The 19,313-nt window shown below is 36.0% G+C and overlaps 2 protein-coding genes across 5 annotated transcripts in view; one reads left to right on the forward strand and one right to left on the reverse strand.

The window, feature by feature from the left end:
- LOC148948267 (uncharacterized) overlaps positions 1–6,252 on the reverse strand; it is an 86,481-nt gene extending 80,229 nt beyond the window's left edge. For both annotated transcript variants that reach the window (XM_089093848.1, XM_089093850.1), the window contains exon 1: positions 6,063–6,252. The gene's annotated coding sequence lies outside the window, so the exon portion shown is untranslated. The remainder of the gene's footprint in view (positions 1–6,062) is intronic.
- Mct1 (Monocarboxylate transporter 1) overlaps positions 1–19,313 on the forward strand; it is a 354,171-nt gene that overhangs the window by 131,247 nt on the left and 203,611 nt on the right. The gene's annotated exons all lie outside the window — the stretch shown is intronic.

Consider the following 19,313-nt stretch of genomic DNA (forward strand, 5'->3'; position numbering starts at 1 on the left):
TGAACGTTTTTGAATTAATGCAGCTTTTATTTTGGCTGACCGTACATGAATAATTAAAACAAAGTTTGCATATTGATTTTACTTTTTTTGGCTAAATGGCTTTCTCGAAGTTTTGATCTGACGTACGAATTAACTGACGTAAGGAACTTCTATATTCGTAAATTTTTATGAAGTACATTAGGGGATTCTCAATAGTGATACATCTATATATTCTAATTACACAAGACCTGCCAGACCGGTTTCCGGGCCAACCAGACATGTTTCTGGGCCAAATGTTGTATGGGATACTGAGGGGACATCATATACGGTGACCTGAAAAAATTTAAGCTAGATAAAGCCAAATCGTGTCACTATTCTAGTTTTTCCAAACCCGTCATGGCTATAGCTTAATATGTTCAAATTTTTGTCTATAAAATAGACTCTTGTGTTGGTAAATTTCACAGTTTGAATAAATCATTCAACGAGTAAAATAGATTACTTGCTCTGTTTGATTATTTGCTATGATCCTGAGATTATATGGAGAATTTTAAGAGAATGAATGTGAGCATATTTTTATGTTATAATAAAAGAATCTATATTGTGTGGCATTAAGTCTTCACTGGCATATATTGAACTTATATGTAAATATGCTCTTATCAGATAGTAGAATAAGAAAGTTTACAGTCACACGTCCCAATTCTTCTTAATGTCTGGCTAGCGTTGTAACGGATTTATCATAGAGCCGTATAATAACGACCTATTTAGGACATACATCCTAAACACTTTTTAAGGTATAACGATATAAATCGAATTGATCTATTTATGGTGAATTGTATGTTAGAATGTTTATTAAAAATTGCAAAACACAGGGATTGTTTAATTAGAATATTAAGCTTTTTTGAAAGTGCAAACAGCCCTAGCGTAAAAAGCATGGTTTTGAGGAAGGGGTGACCCTTCATATCCGGAATAAATCTGTCAAAACTAATATGCAAATTGTGTCTTAATTTTTTCATGCATGGTGAGTCAAAATCGAACCTGCACAAAATGAAAAATGTTCAGAAATCAAACAAAAAAACAAGGTTTTTTAACTTAAAGTAACGAGAGACATTAAAAACCCTGATTTCTAATCATGAAAATCGAAAATACTTAACCACACGAGTAAAGCTACGACTTTACGGTTGACGCAATAAAGAATTACAGCAAATTAATGCAAAGTCAACCGCAGGCGCGCCGTTTTCAGGGTTTAACAGTGCATTTATGCATTTTCCTGTTTTTATTATTCTACGGGTTAAAAGATATTAGATTATTTGACTCCTTCTTTGGGGGGAGTGTCCGATCAATGAGAAATTATTAGCTTATTTAAATCAAAGAATTTTTTTAATTAGTTATATTCAGAGATGTTTACAGTAAGAGTATGTAAATAATGAGTTTTTATATCATGCATGGATGTTAGTCCATGAGAAAAACCAAATTAAATTTTTTATTTATGGAAAACTCTGCGCAATATCCAGAGCAGAAAAGGCTGAATGTGGAGGAAGATGTTACATAAAAATCAGACAAGCAGAATCTCGACTTGATCGCTTCAAAGAACATGTGCAGACATTCCGTAATTATGTATGCACCTCCAAGTAAAGGTGCTAGCCAGGCCACCTCCCACAGATGAGCTAATTATGTGCCTTGCCTGAACCCCTCTAATTAAGCCAGATATGATGATATACTTGTAAGTAAATTTGTTAATAAAAATGTGGGTAGTTTGTGTTATGCCTTTTCATCGAATATTCTTTTTGTCTTAATAATTTAAAATCAACTAGTTTATTATTTAGTCATGATTATTTATAGAAAAAAGGGGGGAGGGGTGGGAATGGGGCACAAAAAACCTTTTTCTATTTTATTATGCATAAATGACAATAGATCTCGTTAATAAACTATTTTTCTTCAACTTTATAAGATACCAGCAATTTTCACAAAGGATAATAGATTCTATTATTGTAAATTATGAATGGTAAATTAGCGTCAACTCAGCGGTCAGATATTCGTTGTCACATTTTCTGTTATGCCATTCACTGAATCTTTTTTTAGTCTTAATAATTTACAATCAACTAGTTGTGTATCAAGTCATGTCTAATTGTAGAAAAAAGGGGGAATGGAGTTGGACACAAAATTTTTTTTCTGTTTTATTATGCATTAATGAAAATAGAACTCGTTAATAATCTATTTTTTTCAACTTTATAACACACTAGCAATTTTTGCAAAGGAAATATTTTCTATTATTGTAGATTATGAATGGTAAATTAGCGTCATCTCAGGGGTCAGATATTCGTTGTTACATTTTCTGTTATTCCTTTCTTCGAATCTTCTTTTAGTCTTAATAATTTAAAATCAACTAGTTGTGTATTAAGTCACAGGGGTCAGGATGTATAGATATGAAATAAAATTATAGTTTATTATACATAAATGAAAATAGAAGTGATTAATAATATATTTTTAACTTTACAAAACAGTAGATATTTCACATGGAAAATAAATTCTATTATTGTAGGTTGACATCGGTGAATCACCGTCTCACAGACATTCTCATTGAGCTTACACTGATACTAACACCGCCACTGGATTTTAAGATGGTGCTATATTTAATAATGAGTTAGAATGGCAAAGGGAATTTTTGAAAGAATATTTTGGGGATATAGATAGCCTGGATGACTTGACCTGTGACATTAACATGGATGTTGACCCGGAAAGGGCAAATACTTATATAAATGAATATTTAGGGGATAAAAATATTCCCCCAAGTGCAATTGAACCGGGTTCAGTTGCCAGTTATAACCAAGCAGATACACATTAAAATAAAGGTTTGTCAGGAGACGATTTTGCGTTTTGTCGATCAGCTCAGCCCAAATACATGTAAAATTTTTGAAGATTTTTCCCGAGAGTGAGTGGAAAACCCTCCCTCCACTGTTTTAATGAATATCACATCAGCTCAGCCAAGCATAATTGAAGATTAAAACAAATTTGGTATAGCTGATCGACTTAGTCTCGATACATTGGAAGTCATGCTCAGCGAGTTGGGGGATTTTCACCATGCCTCATCCCTCTTATTAAGGTTGAATGTTAATAGAGTGATGGTGGTGGTATTCATACTTCACCAGCAACAGTTACATTACCAGATTTTTATTTATCAAACCCTAACTTGCACAATATCAATGTTTATACAGCCGTTTTCGACGATCAATTCAAGTCTTCAATATCAGGGGGTATTATAACAGATTACCTAGCTGTTACACTTTCTTACGTGAAAAAGATTCAAGCCCTTCTTGAACAAAAGATGAGGGTGTGGAGAGGGAGGGACAGTTTAAAAGCGTCAATAGTACTAAAATTATTTTATTTAAATGAAAATGCGGGCGAGGTATATTCAATGTTTGTACATACTGAGATGCTACCAAATCGTCCCTATTTGGACAATTATGAAGATATATTTTTGAAATGCGTCAATAGCATAATAACTAAATTAGGTAATTATAATGAGGCGGTGGGGGTAGTGGGTAGGTGATTTTATTTATAGAGAATTTAAATTAAATATTTTCAAATTTAAAAATGATTTTATTTTAAGAGGTGGGCATGGGGAGAGGGCTTTGGTTTTAAAATATCATTCAAATTTAGAAGGATATTAAGGTTTGCAACGAATCTGTGTCGATACTGCGCTACAGTGTTTTAAGTATGCATTTTGATTACGGCCTTTTGACCTCTGCAAATTGATTTTTCTAAGACAAAAATGGACAAATTGGCAGCTAATGGGGATGCTCCAAAGTTTTCTAAAGTAGATTTGAATTGTTTAAACGGTCAATATCCCGTAACACTAAAGTGGATAGATATTTTCGAGCGGACTAATGAACATTTAAAGATTGGTGTTACGGACTTACAGTATGAAACAGATCTTTAGGAGGGTGACCTCAGTAATAAAAAGGGGTTAATATATTCAGTGAGGGCGGCGTCTATTGACTCAGTGAAGCATGGCTTATGGCTTCCATAGACGCCTCCTACAGAGCCTGACTCAACTGAAAATTTTTATCCAATTACAGACGTTATTAGGGTTTAATGTGAGTCTAAAAAATCTGGCGGAGTACGCTACTATTGTCCAACATTTCTTTCCAGACTTTGGAGTAATTTAAAGTTAAAGCATCACATGAGACACTGTAAACGTCATGGGTACCAGGATTTGGGAACGGTTAGCGGTGACAGGGCTATCTTACGTTTTAAAAATTTCCAGTTTTCACTCTTACAGAGTAATAAGATCGCTTTGGACTGTGAAGCCAAACTCACAGATGTGGACGATTCGTCAAATCCAAATCTTATTAAGGTACCTGAAGCCATTGGAGTCTCTTACGCCCACGCTCAAAGATACTCTTTTAATACCCTGTAAGTGTTTGATGTAGTTGAGTCGTTGGTTGGGGATGATTGTATGCGAATAAGCTTGACTAAACTCATTATATCATCAAATGAGGCAAGCTCACGGTTGTGCCATACAGATTATCCAATGATTATTTAGCCAGATGACTGGTTGACCATTAAAAATCAGAAAATATATTGGGTTTGTAAGGGTAAATTTGATGACGGTAAAGAGGATAAGAAGGGAAACAGGATAATGGGAAAGAAGGTAGGAGGAAGGTAATAAATCACGATCATTTATAGCAGGAAATCACATCGGGAGGGAGTAACTCTCAGGAGGTGGCACATCAGTCATGTAAGATAAACGTTAGTCTGCAATATTTCGTACCTGTTTTATACATAATTCCAATTACGATCTGAAGTTTTTTTACCGGCGTCGGCACGCAGGCAGAAGGGTGGAGTGTAAAATATGCATGGGTAGATTGGTATTTTTCATATAAAATCATACCCAAATCATCTGAGAAGTTGCTGCTTTTAGAATTCAAGTGAAAACAGTAGATAATGGTCATACTTAGCAGAATAAAATCTGTTTCTTAGGCTCCTTTGGTTTTTTCTCCAAGTCCCTAACCAAATTGATTCAGGTACAGAAAAGTGACAGTTTTTATAGTTTCCCCATCCTTAAACAGCAGTTCCCAGATAATGAAATGTATGATTTATTAACGTGTAAGGGCATATACGCATTCGATTACTACGAGTCCGCCTCGAGGCTAGATGAGGTGTCATTACCGCCTATCGAAGCATTTTATAATTCACTTACTGATAGTCAATGCACCACTGCCGACTATGAATTTGCCAAGATGGTTTGGGCAAAGGGAGGATGTAAAAATGGGTGAGATTATTTGAAAATGTACTTGGCTAGTGATGTATTGACTCTCTTGGACATTGTGTGTAAGAAAACAGATAAAATCTATGGGGAATTTGGGTAGGATTTGGGGTATTATTGTTCAAAGCCTCATCTGGTCATGGATTTAGTTCTAAAAACCAGCAAAGAAGAAATAGGCTTGATCACCGATGGGAATCAGCATATATTTGTAGAGAGATCATTGAGGCGTGGGTATGTTGTCCACGGGGACCGTATCTTGAAAACTGATCCGACTGGAAAGCACACTGGTGAAAAGTCTGATGTAGTTTTTTTGGATATGAATTCCCTTTATCCGTTGGCAATGTCTCACTACTGTTTGCCGTATTGTAATTACAAATGGCTTAACAAACCTTGTGCTTCAAATTTCCAAAACATTGCTTCCGTTGAGGAGAATGGACCACAAGGATGGTTTTATGAAATTGAAGGTGAAATACCAATGAAACTCCATGACTCAGTAAAATGTTTTGTTTTCCCGTGCATAAATAGACCGGTGGGTAAGGACTCTTTTAGTCCATACAATTTATCTTTGGTAGAGGATGGGAGTTTGCACTGGGCTCCTTCAAATCAAAAACTTATTCCTGCTCTTAATCCGAAACAGAATATCGTTGTTTATCATGTGCTATTGCGGTGGATAGTAGACTATTGTTTCAAGGTCACGAAGATACATAGAGCCCTCCAAGTTGACCAAAAATCTTATATGAAAACGTTTAGTGACACTTTTGTCAGTAAACCTTCACAAGAGAAAACAAATATTGAAAATAGAAATCTATAAACTCACTTTAAACTCAGCCTTCGATAAAACCTGCGAAAGAGTATGAAACTGCGGTCGATATGAAGTTGTAACCAATCCCAAAGAATGTGCTTGAATAGTTGCAGACCTGAACATCATATCATTTACAATCATAGACTCTAATATGGTCCTCCTAAATAGAAAAAAGAAATGTCATTTTAAACAAAAATATAGCTGTTGGTGGCTAAATAACGGAAATCTCGAAGAAACTCATGTTGTCATTCTGTTACAATGTGTGCAAGGAGCAATTGCCAGGGGCGGGAAAAGTTCAGGTGTACTATATAGACACTGATTCACTTCTGTTAAAATTTAAAACTGGGAATTTACTGAAAGATTAGGAAAATGTAAAACACATTAGCTCTCGAATGGATTTCACTGATTGGGATGAGTCCATTTATCCAGAGTTAGTGAAACGCAAGGCTCCAAATCAGCTGTTGATGTCAAAATTGGAGACGGGGTGCGACTTGATATCCAATGGTGTGTTTCCTGGCTCGAAAGTGTACTGCGTGGAAACGCACAATAAGTATATCAAACAAGTCTAAAAGGGGGTGCCTACACACTTTGTGAAAAATAATTTCATCATTGAGTGTTTATAGAAACTGTGTGGAAAGGAGTTTAGTCCAAAGAGCGAAAGTCATGGCGATTCGCTCTATACAATTTAAAAACTACATAGTTAGGGTAGAGAAAAATTCCATGTCAGCCATATCAGACAAGGTCTATGTACTTGAAGATGGTGTGAAGGTACTTCCACATGGAAACTATCATATTTCAGATCGAGTTGATTGTATAGACTACAGAAAACAACTCGTTCTAGATAAATTAACTTAAATTCATTTTCTCATAATACTAGGTGGGTGTGGGGAAGTTTTTTTTATCTTTGATCAAAATTTGTGCGCGTGTGTGTGTGTCCAATGAACACATTTCCGTTACTCTAATTCTACACAATCTCTTTCAGCAGAGCAAATGTAAGAGAACACAAGCTTTGAACTGTACCTGCTATATCATCTACAGAGTTGTTCGTGACTCTAGTTCTCTAATAACTCTCAATGTACAAATATATCCTGAGGCTCCAAAATTTTTACTCTCAGCGTACAATCAGGCGATAAATAAACCCTATGGCTACACTCTAGTGAATATTAATCAAAATACACCCTATTATACCCTATGGCTACACTCTATTGAATCTTAATCAAAATAAACCCGATGATTTACATGTAGTCATAGATATTTTTGACAACGAAATTACAGTACGGTGGTAACTTCTTTACACTTTTACTACCAATAATTGCAGGACTTGTAAACAGTTTTCTCTAGATGGCTAAACCCTTCAAACTGACCCCAATAGAACTTGCTCTTTCACCAATGGAACATTTTGAGGACAATCTGAGTAAATTCATTAATGATGAGAATATTGGTGATGATAAAAAACTACTTTTACTTCAAGATACACTTCGACAAGTGGGTAAACATAAGCCCTAACATGTAAGACCAGTCAATGAAAGTGTCACTGATTACAAAAAGGAAACATATCTTCAAGATTCTACTGCTGCTGCTGATGGAACAATAGCACAATTAAAGGGGGAGGAATTGAATTCAATAGTGTTAAGTGTCGGAAATCTACTGCCATACTCATATCGTGAACAAAGTAAAAGAATCTTAACATATCTTATGAAAAGTGGTCAACAGCATATTCTAGTTGATAGCAATGGGAAATCAACTATATTTCAGGGGAAAAGTTTTAATCTACTTGATTTAATTTATGATATGGTTACAAATCGTAAAGGACTGTTATCATTTGACAGTCATCTATACAACTTTTTAAATATATTAAAATTCCCCAGAAGTCCTATTAGAAATAAGCAAATTATAGAGAAATTAAATGAACAGAGTCCATCAACAATAATTAAACAAGGAGGAAAATAAGAAACAGGTGAAGATTTTAAATTAATCTTGGAAAATACTAGCACACCTAATAGAAACAGTGATTTGATGACGACATCGGTGGTAGTTAAACAAAAGCGAAGACGTATTGATATCAACTCAACGTCATCATCATCATCCACTAGTATGCAAAAGGGTAGCGGACATTATATTACGTGTTTGCGTTCAAAATGGTTGAAGTTTTGAAGCATTTTTATGAAAATATTGGTGGAACGGGAAGTTTAAGTTCCCCCACTACGCTTTCCAAAGTCACTGGTGTTGACACTAAAAGTGCACAAGAGTATCTACAAAATTAATGAAGTTACATTCTATATCGAAATCAAAGGGTTCGTGATAATTATTATCAAAAAACTAAAGCCTTTTCCCACTGCATATACTGCAAACAGATCCCTTAACTCTAGATGAAATTCAAAGGCGTCACAATACATCATATAAATATATTCTACTTGCAATCAGTTTCTATTGTCGCTATGCATATTTCATTAAATTGCTGACAAAGCGAGATGTTGAAGCTGCTCAGGCTGTAGAAAGTATTCTTGAACAAGATTCTTATAAAAATTTTCAAACGGATCGTGGTAGTGAATTTGTTAAATCCAAATGTAGAAAAAGTAATATTGAAAAGTAATACAATGCTCTACCATAGTCACAGTCCTGTAAAGGCTGCATGGGCCGAACCATTAATAAGAACTATTCGACTTCTAATTTCAAGATATTGTACATTGAATAATACGGCTGCTTTTATTCATGATTTAGATAAGATTATTCAAATTTATAATCAACGACCTCATCAATGGTTGTCCAACGTTAGCCTTCAGGAATTTCATCGTGCTGATCACAATACACTTGACAATGTTCTTAAATAAAATTCCATTGGAAAGGTTTTGAAGAATAAATTTAATGTTGCTGATACTTTTCGAGTTAATAGAACAACTAATATTTCCGAATAGGGAAACTACTTATGGTCCACTGAACTTTTTAAAGTGTCAAGAAGCCTAGACACTAATCCCATAACTGATCTTCTATGAGACACCAAAGATGAAGAGATGTGCTTTTGTGACTATGAATTACAAAAAGTTAAAAATAACAGTAAAATCTATCAAACCGAAAAGATATTAAAGAGTACACACAAGGGCAGGAAACATTTGGTTGTTCGTTGGCCAGGATATGACTCTGATATTGATTCCTGGATAGGTGTTGAAGACGTACCCAATTCCCAATGATTTCTATGTAACATTCATGCCCAATGTATCCGATCCTATCTATGACGATTTGAATAAAACAAGAGATTTTTGGACTAAACTTTCCCCTACCATTAAATTTGAATGTAGATATGAAGTTGCTCTTGTCGATTGCATTATCAAGAATACATATGATATTCTAAGAAGGGAGCCTTATGAGATTAAAGTAAGACTCTATTTAATTAATAATATTCCTCTGAATTATTTGGGGGGGGGGCGCAATAGCCCTCCTTGTCCTTCTAAACGACGCCACTGGTTGTTTGAACAAGAAACAACTAAGGCTCAGCAGTTTAGGCTATGTACCAAGAGTAGTATCAAATATCTTCTTTCTGCCACATCCCTAGGGAATTGGCATTGAGTTTCTACCACATCCCTATTCCTTCTCCCATAGGATTTCTACAACATGCCCTCTGACGTCAGAACACGCCATGTTTCTAAAACATGCCCTGTTTCTAGGCAAGATTCCCACCCCTGGCAAGATTCCCTGGGGCTATGACACAATATGATTAATTGGAATGTGGTCGGGATAATAGAAAAGTAGTAAGAAGTAGGAATTCTAAATGGAATTCCTCGCACCTCTATAATGCGGTCAGTTGTTTCTAGCAGAGCCCTCTGACGTCACAACAGCCACAGAGAAAATAGCATTGGATTTTAAACGGAGCCTTGTTACGTCACGCGACACACACCCGTTTCAAACACATGTTACATCACGCGACACACCCCCGTTTCAAACTCATGTTACATCACGTGACAAATTCTAGTGTTTTAAAGGGCCAGTTAAAATGAGCTACCAACCCTTCAGACCATTACTCCTACGCAATACGGTCACGACACACCCCTCTGGACTCCAATTACGCGAATTACTCCGTTTCAAACGGTCACGTGTATTATGCTTGACGCAATTTTATGTGACCATGCGTCAGGAACCCATGGGGAATCCCCGCTTGTAACTTAACGAAAGCACACACCTTACGTAGTGATTGTGCATCACTCTCACGTAATACTTTTTTTTGACAATTTATTTTTTCGCCCGAAACACTCAACGCTTTTTTTTTTTTCTTTAACTTAATGACGGCGCACACTTTATGTAAGGTCACGTAATTATTGCACAACCATCACAAGCAGATAATACCCTTTTTGGTATTTTATTTTTCGCCCGAAACATTAAGCGCTTGTTTTTCTTTCTTTAACTTAATAGCATTTTATCTTTTCACTCGAAACGTTCAACGCTTTTTCTTTTCTTTCTTTTTTTCCTTACTTCTTTGACCCCCCCCTCCAGGACTCGAAAGGTTATTCCCATCCAATGGATTTTTGCCTTAATCGAGAGAACCACCAATCTATTTCCAATGTTCTGTATTAGAGAAGTACTTTCAGTAAATAACACAATCCCCTTGACGTCACAGCTGCTCCCAAGAAAGCGTCATTGTTTTTCCCATGCACCTGCTGCAATTGGGCCGAAGCCGGGGAATATTGATTTTCAGAGACAATCACTGTGAAGGTATTTATAACGCGCTGAATGATCACTGTTAGTATTCATTCATCGATGAAGCAGTGAACATCAAACGGATTATAGTTTTTGCAATAGCCTCAAGGTATGACAGTAGTTTTGCTTTAAACGACTGAGTGATAGTGGACTGATTTTGAATTACGAAATAGATTTGATGCATATGTATTTGGCGCCTGAAAAAGTCTGTTCGATAGTGAACTGATTTTGGATTACGGAAAAGGCTTTGACGCGCATGTGACTTTTGCGTTAGGAAATAAAAATCGTATGAGAGAGTGAATGATTTATTATGACATTATACAATACGGCAAATTAAATATAATTACGGCAAACAAACTATAACTTTCAGAAAGTCTACTAAAACTTTATTGACCTAGCTGATTCAACTGAATTGATCTCACGCAACTAAAGAAAACATTCCAGAAAATTATTGTTTATCATTTGTTTTATTACATTAAACCCTGCTAATTACCACGTCTATTGTGATTTAAGTGGATTTTTTGTTGAGTAGAAATTTGAAAGAATATTCATTCAGCACTCAAGCAGTGAACATCAAAGAGAGTATAGTTATTGCAATAGCCTCAAGGTAGGACAGTAATTTTGCTTTGAAACGACCGAAAGATAGTGGATTGATTTTGGATTACGAAAAAGACTCATTCAGTGCAGAGCTTGTACGCTTGCAGTGGATTCCTTTCAAGGATTGCTGATTTTGTGCTGTTTGAAAGCGGGCCCCTCTGGCTAATAATCAGTAATACGGGGCCCTTGCCAGTAAGTCTTCGTTTCATGGAATTTTGATTTAAATGAATAAGCGATTGCGGGAGATTATTGATTAGGGTTAAGATGTCTCTCACGTTGGCGCATTTCGACCAAAAGCACAGAGAACTCATGGATAAAATTCTCAGCCTTGAGAATGGAATTTCTGCTCTACGTAATGGAAACTCGGATCTAAAGCAAGAGAATTCTGTACTTAAATCAAAAGTGATTAACTTGAAAAAGTCGTGTCTTCAAGCAGAATTGGTTTCAAAGAGGCAGAACATTATTTTACACGGTATACCGATTGTTCAAGGTTTAGATCCTGAGACTGCTGCTCGTAAACTGTTCACTGAGATTGGAGTAGCAAATGCAAATTCATTACAGATTGTTAAGTGCTATCAATTCAATGCAAATTAGCAATCTGGTGTTAACACTAGAGCAACCAAACCTGCGAGCAAACTGGGGTCAATTTTCGTGTCATTAGCGAACTTGTTGGATAAAGATGTGATTATGAAAAACTGTGGAAAACTGAAAGGTTCCAGGAAGAGTGTTAGTTCTGACTTTCCGCGAGATTTGGCACGACGCCGAAAAGAGCTCCTTGCCTACGGTTATAGTCTTCGCACCGCGTCTGACCATTCAGTGAAGGTTGCTGAAACGCGAATAATGGTGAAAGGAATTAATGTGTGGATTGAAGTGAAAAAGATGGCCAAATCTAAGAAATGGTCCCGTCTTGACGATTCGTGCTATGATCCCTTTAGTTTGTCGGCTTCTATCTCTAGTGCTTTACCTCCGTCTGTGGTGCCATTTGATGATGATGATGAATAATTATTTGTTTTTTCTTTTCATCTTGATTTTGTCTTATGATCGATTTTTTTTTCTCCCGTAATTGGTGTTCTGTCATCATGTTTCCTTTTTTTTTCGTCATTTTTGTTTTTCTTGTGTTTCATTATTTTTGTTCTTTGTTTCTTTTTCAGTTTTCGCAATCTAAAAAGTTGAGTTCATTTAGTTTGCCAAGTTACTGTCCACTTATAATAGTTTCGCCGATTCCGGGCTGGGGAAGTTGTGGCAAAGGTTTGATTAACCATCTCTGTAAGTATTATGAATTTTTCTAACTCAGGCTCCGGGGATGTCTGCTCCCTTGATTGGCGTTTACTTCAATTGCAAAGTAACCCAGTTGATGTTTTGAGTATTGTTAATAATTCTGTAGGTCAAGATAAAAGAAATTCTGTAAATTTTTCGCCTTCTGTTAGTAGTAAGTATGTTTCTAAATTAAAGGAGGACTCCAAACGAGATGATCATTTTTCGGTGCTTCATCTCAACACTCAGGGTTTATTTTTCGTCAATTGATCAGTTGAGACAGATAGTTTCTGATGGGCGACTGGATATTATTGGATTATGTGAGACTTTCTTGGACTCACATATTGAAATACTTCTAAATATACCTGGTTATAAAATGGAGCGACTAAATCGCTGAAGGTTAGCAAAAGGTGGTCTCGCATTGTATATATCTGGTGATCTTCCCCATTCCGTTCGATCTGATTTATCAAGGAATGAAGAAGGCGTCTTTGAATCCTTGTCTATTGATATTAAATTACATGGCAAGGATCTGATCGTAGGTAATGTTTATCGATCTCCGAGTGGATCCGTCCCTTCTTTTCTTCAGATCCTTGATGAACTTTTGAATTTAATACAGAGACGTCCATGCGAACTTATATTAATGGGAGACTTCAACCTGGACCTGAATGATATGGCGTCCTCTACGACGGTGGATTTTCTTTCAACAATGCTTGCTGCCGGAACTCTTCCAACTGCCTGCATCCCGACACGTCTAACTGAGACTACAGCATCTTTGATCGATAATATTTTCTCCTCTCTCAATTTGATTAAGAACTCAGTAGTCGTGAGTGACATTTCAGATCATTTTCCTGTGTTTTCTATTTTCGGTTTTGTAGAGATGATGAGTAGGAATACCCCAGCTTCTGGTTCGTCTTTTTTTAGGTTTGGTCCAAATGAGCTGACCCTCCTCAGATTTCGGTTAGCTGATAACTCATGGAATATTATTGATGAGGTGATAGATTTTTGTTCACAGTTCGATTCGTTTTATGAGTTTGTGAAAGTGTCTATTATTGAGGTATGTGCTGCGTCCCCTTCTACTTCTAGGTCAAAAATATCTATTCCTCTAAACCCATGGATGACCCCTGGCCTTTTTAGGAGTTGGAGAAGGAAAAATAACCTTTGGAAACCTTACCTGAATCAGCTCGAAAATGTCACTCGTTTGGTACCTTCAGAAGAACTGTAAAAGATATTTTAATGTCTAGTTGAATTATGTTTAATATAGTTTTTTTTCTTTCTTTTTTAAAGTTGTTTATAGTAATATTATTATTTTTATTATGTTAAGATTTTTTTTTTTTTTATGTTATGATGGGGTGGACGTCTCTGGGCCGAGTTGGATATTTTGTTATGTGTGGTGTTTACCATGTGTGCAGCATCTCGCCTGGCTTGGTTTCGGCGGATTTTGAATGGCGGGCGACAGTTTGTCATCAATATTAGTGATATTTAGGTATGTTTTTTTTTCTTTTTTTTTCTCTCTGCTTTTCCGAGCCAAGGAGCCCTGCGGGGGGAATATGTTGTAGCGTTTTTTTTCCTTTCTTCTTTATTGTGTTTAATTATATGTGGAAGGTTTTTTTCCTTTTATTGTGTTCGTTTATTGTTTATAAAATGAACTCTGAACTCTGAACTCTGAACTCTGATAAAATGAAAATGTATCGTTTCTTTGTGTGGGGTACTAGATTTCACACTATCGTGACAATATACGGCTGCTCCCCTAACAATCATTTGAGAGGGCGAGCTGATATTAGTGGTACAATTAAATCATATTAAGAGGTAACTTTGAAGGACTTTTGATGAAATGCCTCGTTTCTCATAGAAAAAATTGTTTAACACCTCCAACTTAACGTTTAAGCAGTAGAACATGTTACGCCACGCAATTCAACCGACAATGATATGCTTGACTGTCCCCCTGTCACCCCATTCCTCATTCCTAAGACATTTTTTGGTTATTTCATAATGAAAATTATGCATTTAAATCCCGAGATTCAAGTTTTTGCAACCAAACCCTATCATGATGCCCCACAAAAAACTCCACACCACCATGGCATCATCCGCCATCATCCATGTGGCACCAGTCCCCTGCCCCGAGCAAGCTGATATTAGGGGTATATTTAAAGCGTTTTAAGAGGTGTCTTTGAATGGCTTTTAAAGAAATCCATCGTTTCTTTGAGTAATTGTTAGATTCCCCTCTCCTTCATGGAAAAAATTCTTTAACACCACCACCTTAATTTTTAAGCTGTAGAACATGTTACTCCAAGCAATTCACCCCACAATGTCATTGCTTGACTGTCCCCCTGACACCCCAATCATCATTCCTAAGAAATCTTTTAGTTATTTCATAATAAAAATTATGTATTTAAATCTCGTGATTCAAGGTTTTGCAATCCAAACCTATCACGATGTTCCACACCACCGTGACATTACACCACCCCCCCTCCATGATCCTTTTGGCAGCAGTCCCCCGCCCCGAGCGACCTGATATCAGTGGTACATTTAAAGCGTTTTAAGAGCTATCCTTGGAACAATTTTAATGAAAAGCATCGTTTCTTTGAGTAATTGTTAAATTCCCCCGTCTTTCACGGAAACATTCTTTAACACCTCTGCCTTAACGTTTAAACGGTAGGACATGTTACTCCAAGCAATTTACCCACAATTAAATTGCCTGACTGTCCCCCTGGTACCCCCTTCATCATTATTAATACATTTTTCTGGGATTTCATAATAACAATTATGCATTTAAGTCCCGGGATTCAAGTTTTTGCAACCTAAGCGCATCATGACACCCCACAAAACAGTCCACACCACCATGGCTATACAACCCCTCCCTCAATCATCCATGTTGCACCAGCCCACCGCCCCGAGCGAGCTGATATTAGTGGTACATTTAAAACGTTTTAAGAGGTATCTTTGAAGGACTTTTAATGAAATGCATCGTTTCTTTGAGTAATTGTTAGATTCCCCCCTTTTTCATGGAAAAAATCTTTAACACCTCCACCTTAACTTCTGAGCTGTAGGACATGTTACTCCTTGCAATTCACCCCACAATGACATTGCTTGACTGTCCCCCTGGCACCCCCTTCTTCATACTTAAGACATTCTTCAGTTATTTCATAATAAAACTTATGCCTTTAAATCTGGGGTGCAGGAGGAGCGTGCGTAAATTATTTTGGGAAGTCATTTTATTTTTGGTTTTGGGTTGTTTTTTGGTGTTATGGCTAATGGAATTATGCTTGATTTTTGGATATGATTTGGATTTTGTTTTGTTTGTCGTTTTGGGTTTTTTACCTTGCTTTTAATGATACATTCGAATACTAGCAGGATTCAAAGCGGTCTACCGGATATTAGTAGGTGTACTGGTCGTTTTTTTATCTTACGAGACTAATTAAACCCAATGGCTCTTGTACAAAGCACTTTATATAATAAAAAGTTCAAATTTCTATTTAGGGTTAGGGTAAATTGTAAAAGAAATAATATCATTTATATGTTGGAATGTAAATTCTGTGGCTTACAATATGTAAGGGAAAGTATTAATAACATATATGAGAGATTTTCGGGGCACAAAAGTACAATTAAGGGTAAAAAACGAATAGCTATCTTGTAAAACATTGTAATAATGATACCTGTGCTTTAACTGATTTAACTATTATGATTTTAGAAAATTTGGATTTATGTAATCTAACTAAAGAAGATAAAAATATAAATTTACGTAAACGTGAAGACTATTGGATCCACACCCTCGGTACAGCTTATCCTTTCGGGTTGAATGATCGAGTGGCTAAATATGGAGACATGTCTAATGTTGTTGTTAATTGTATATATGGTTTAATGGATCATCCTTCTTTTAAGCATCCCGTTAAACGTAAAAATCCATCAAGAGGGCATAGGAAAAATAATAGAAAAGGATGCTTGAAATAATTTTTCTGGGGTATTTATTTTTATTTTTTGAATTTTTGAATTTTGTTTATGTTTATTCCATAGGTGTCACTACATTAGGATATGCCAGATTATGGCATGGCGCACTCATATTGCCTGGGTAATGAAATTTAAGCGCCGAAACCAATTTAGGCAACGAGTTTTCATCTGATGAGCCCCTATATGTGGTGGTCACCTTAGGAATACAATGTTTTTGTAGATTTAAGGTGCTATAGCTTGGTTTCGGAACATTGACGTATACTTATTGATGCTGATTTTTGCTCTATTTTGGACTTGATTTTCGGATTGTCGAATTGGATATACTGCTTTATCCTGGGGAACTGGATGGATGAGTAGGGTCTAGACCTTGTTCAAGTGCTCATTTATTTCAGTTACTAAAGTAAGAAGACAGTTTTTTTTTTTTTTTTTTTTTTTTTTTTTTTTTTTTTTAGCCAAGTAATTACCGTAATACATTTATATATATATATATATATATATATATATATATATATGTTCCGTATATAATGATTCTGTAAAGAAGGGGTATCCCCTCTTCAAGAGCTCACTTTTTACACAAAAGTTTTTTAGGGCTTTAAGAGAGCTTCATATTCCCATTCAAAGGCTATTGTGTTTCAGCAGCCGTTCTTAAATAATTGGGACCAAAAGTCAAGCTTTAGCATTAAAACATTTTTTTTGTATTTCGTTTCTTATTGTTCTTCAAATGATATCGGTAATACCCCCCCCCCTCGTTTAAGACGTCCCCTGGAAAATTTTCACGGAAAATATCCTTTCCGCAGAAAACTCTTCCTGTGGAAAATCACCCTGCAAGAAATTTCCCTCTCGAAAAATTCTGTTTATTTCTTCATCTTGGATTTTCATTACTTCATACCCTTTGCTTTAGATGCCCTTATTGGTCCAGTTTTAAATGATACTCAAGGATGTAAAAGTAGAACCCTCTTATTGACTCCCACCCTTCACCCCTGCTGCCATCTACAATTTGGTCTAACGGTACCTAACCGCATAGACAATGTTATTGACTCGTGAAGGGACTCCATATATGGGTATGGAATCCCTAGGGAGAACACATGTGCTGTCAGTCCGAACGGGGCTCCATATATGGGCATAGACACCTTAGGGGAAATGGATTTCCGAGAAATTGATTTGTTGATGTTAGTCCAGGAGAATTGTCTCCGGGCAAATTTTATTAATGTCTGATGGATGATGTCAAGGTCGATTGATTTGTTGGTGATCGTCCAGGAGAATTGTCTCCGGGCGAAGTTTACTAATGTCTGACGGATGATGTCAAGGTTGATTGATTTGTTGGTGTTCATACAGGAGAATTGTCTCCGGGCGAATATTTTGATCTTAGAGATGAAGAGATTAACGCGGGAAAGGGTTTCTTAGGAATTTCAAATGTAACAGCGCAGGGATGTCAAAACAAAAGGAACACACAGAAATTACGCTTAGAGATTATTTGGGCGAAACAGTTTTGAGACATTTTAGAAGATGATTTAAGCGAAACCGTTTGAGGTATTTTAGAAGATGATTTTAGAAGATTTTTTAGAAGATGATTTGAGGGTGAAACTCCGTGGTCTTTATAATACACAAGTTCCATTTGAACAGTGTTGTGAGGTCCCCTACCCCAAAAAACCCCCTACCCCAACCCCAAAGGGCCCCCCTACCCCAACCCCAAAGGGACCCCGGGCCCCAAAGGCCCCCGCACCCCCAAAGCCCTACCGAGGCCCTCCCTTCCTCCCTCGTTTATTGAATTTTTTTAAGTTTTTTCGGACTGAATTTTTTAGACTTAGAAATTATCCAATATTTTTCCGGTTTTTTCTTTAACCCATTGGCATAGAGTTTTAGCCTAGAGTCTTAGCTTAGTTTTATTTAGATCTGAAGTTTACTTTAGTTTTAGTTAAGAGTTTTAGCTTAGAGTCTTAGCTTAGAGTTTTTGTTAGAGTTCTAGTTTAGTTTAGTTAAGAGTTTAGAGTTTTACCTTAGAGTCTTAGCTTAGAGTTTTGGTTAGAGTTCTAGTTTAGTTTAGTTTTAGTTAAGAGTTTATAGTTTTTAGCTTAGAGTTTTGACATAGAGTCTTAGCTTAGAGTTTTTGTTATTTTTCCGGTTTTTTCTTTAACCCATTTACATAGAGATTTAGCCTAGAGTCTTAGCTTAGTTTTATTTAGGGCTGAAGTTTACTTTAGTTTTAGTTAAGAGTTTAGAGTTTTAGCTTAGAATGTTAGCTTAGAGTTTTTGTTAGAGTTCTAGTTTAGTTTTAGTTATGAGTTTAGAGTTTTTAGCTTAGAGTATTATCTTAGAGTTTCTTTTTAAGTTCTAGTTTATTTTAGTTTTAGTCAAGAGTTTAGAGTTTTAGCTTAGATTCTTAGCTTAGAGTTTTTGTTAGAGTTGAATTTCAGTTTAGTTTGAATTAAGAGTTTAGTTTTTAACTTAGAGTCTTAGCTTAGAGTTTTTGTTGAGGTTCTAGTTTAGTTTAGTTTTAGTTAAGAGTTTAGAGTTTTAGCTTAGAGTTTTAGTTAGAGATGAAGTTTAGTTTAGTAATATTTAAGACTTTAGAGTTTTAGCTTATAGTCTTAACTTAGAGTTTTAGTTAAAGTTTTAGTTTTAGTTAAGTTTTAGTTAATAGTTTAGATTTTTAGCATAGAGTCTTAGATTAGAGTCTTGGCTTAGAGTTTTTGTTGAAGTTCTAGTTTAGTTTAGTTTTAGTTAAGAGTTTAGAGTTTTACCTTAGAGTTTTATCTTAGAGTTTTTGTTAGAGTTCTAGTT

The sequence above is a fragment of the Artemia sp. Qi Xiang Cuo genome, chromosome 9, assembly GCF_049724085.1.
Source record: "Artemia sp. Qi Xiang Cuo chromosome 9, ASM4972408v1, whole genome shotgun sequence".
Taxonomy (NCBI): domain Eukaryota; kingdom Metazoa; phylum Arthropoda; class Branchiopoda; order Anostraca; family Artemiidae; genus Artemia; species Artemia sp. Qi Xiang Cuo.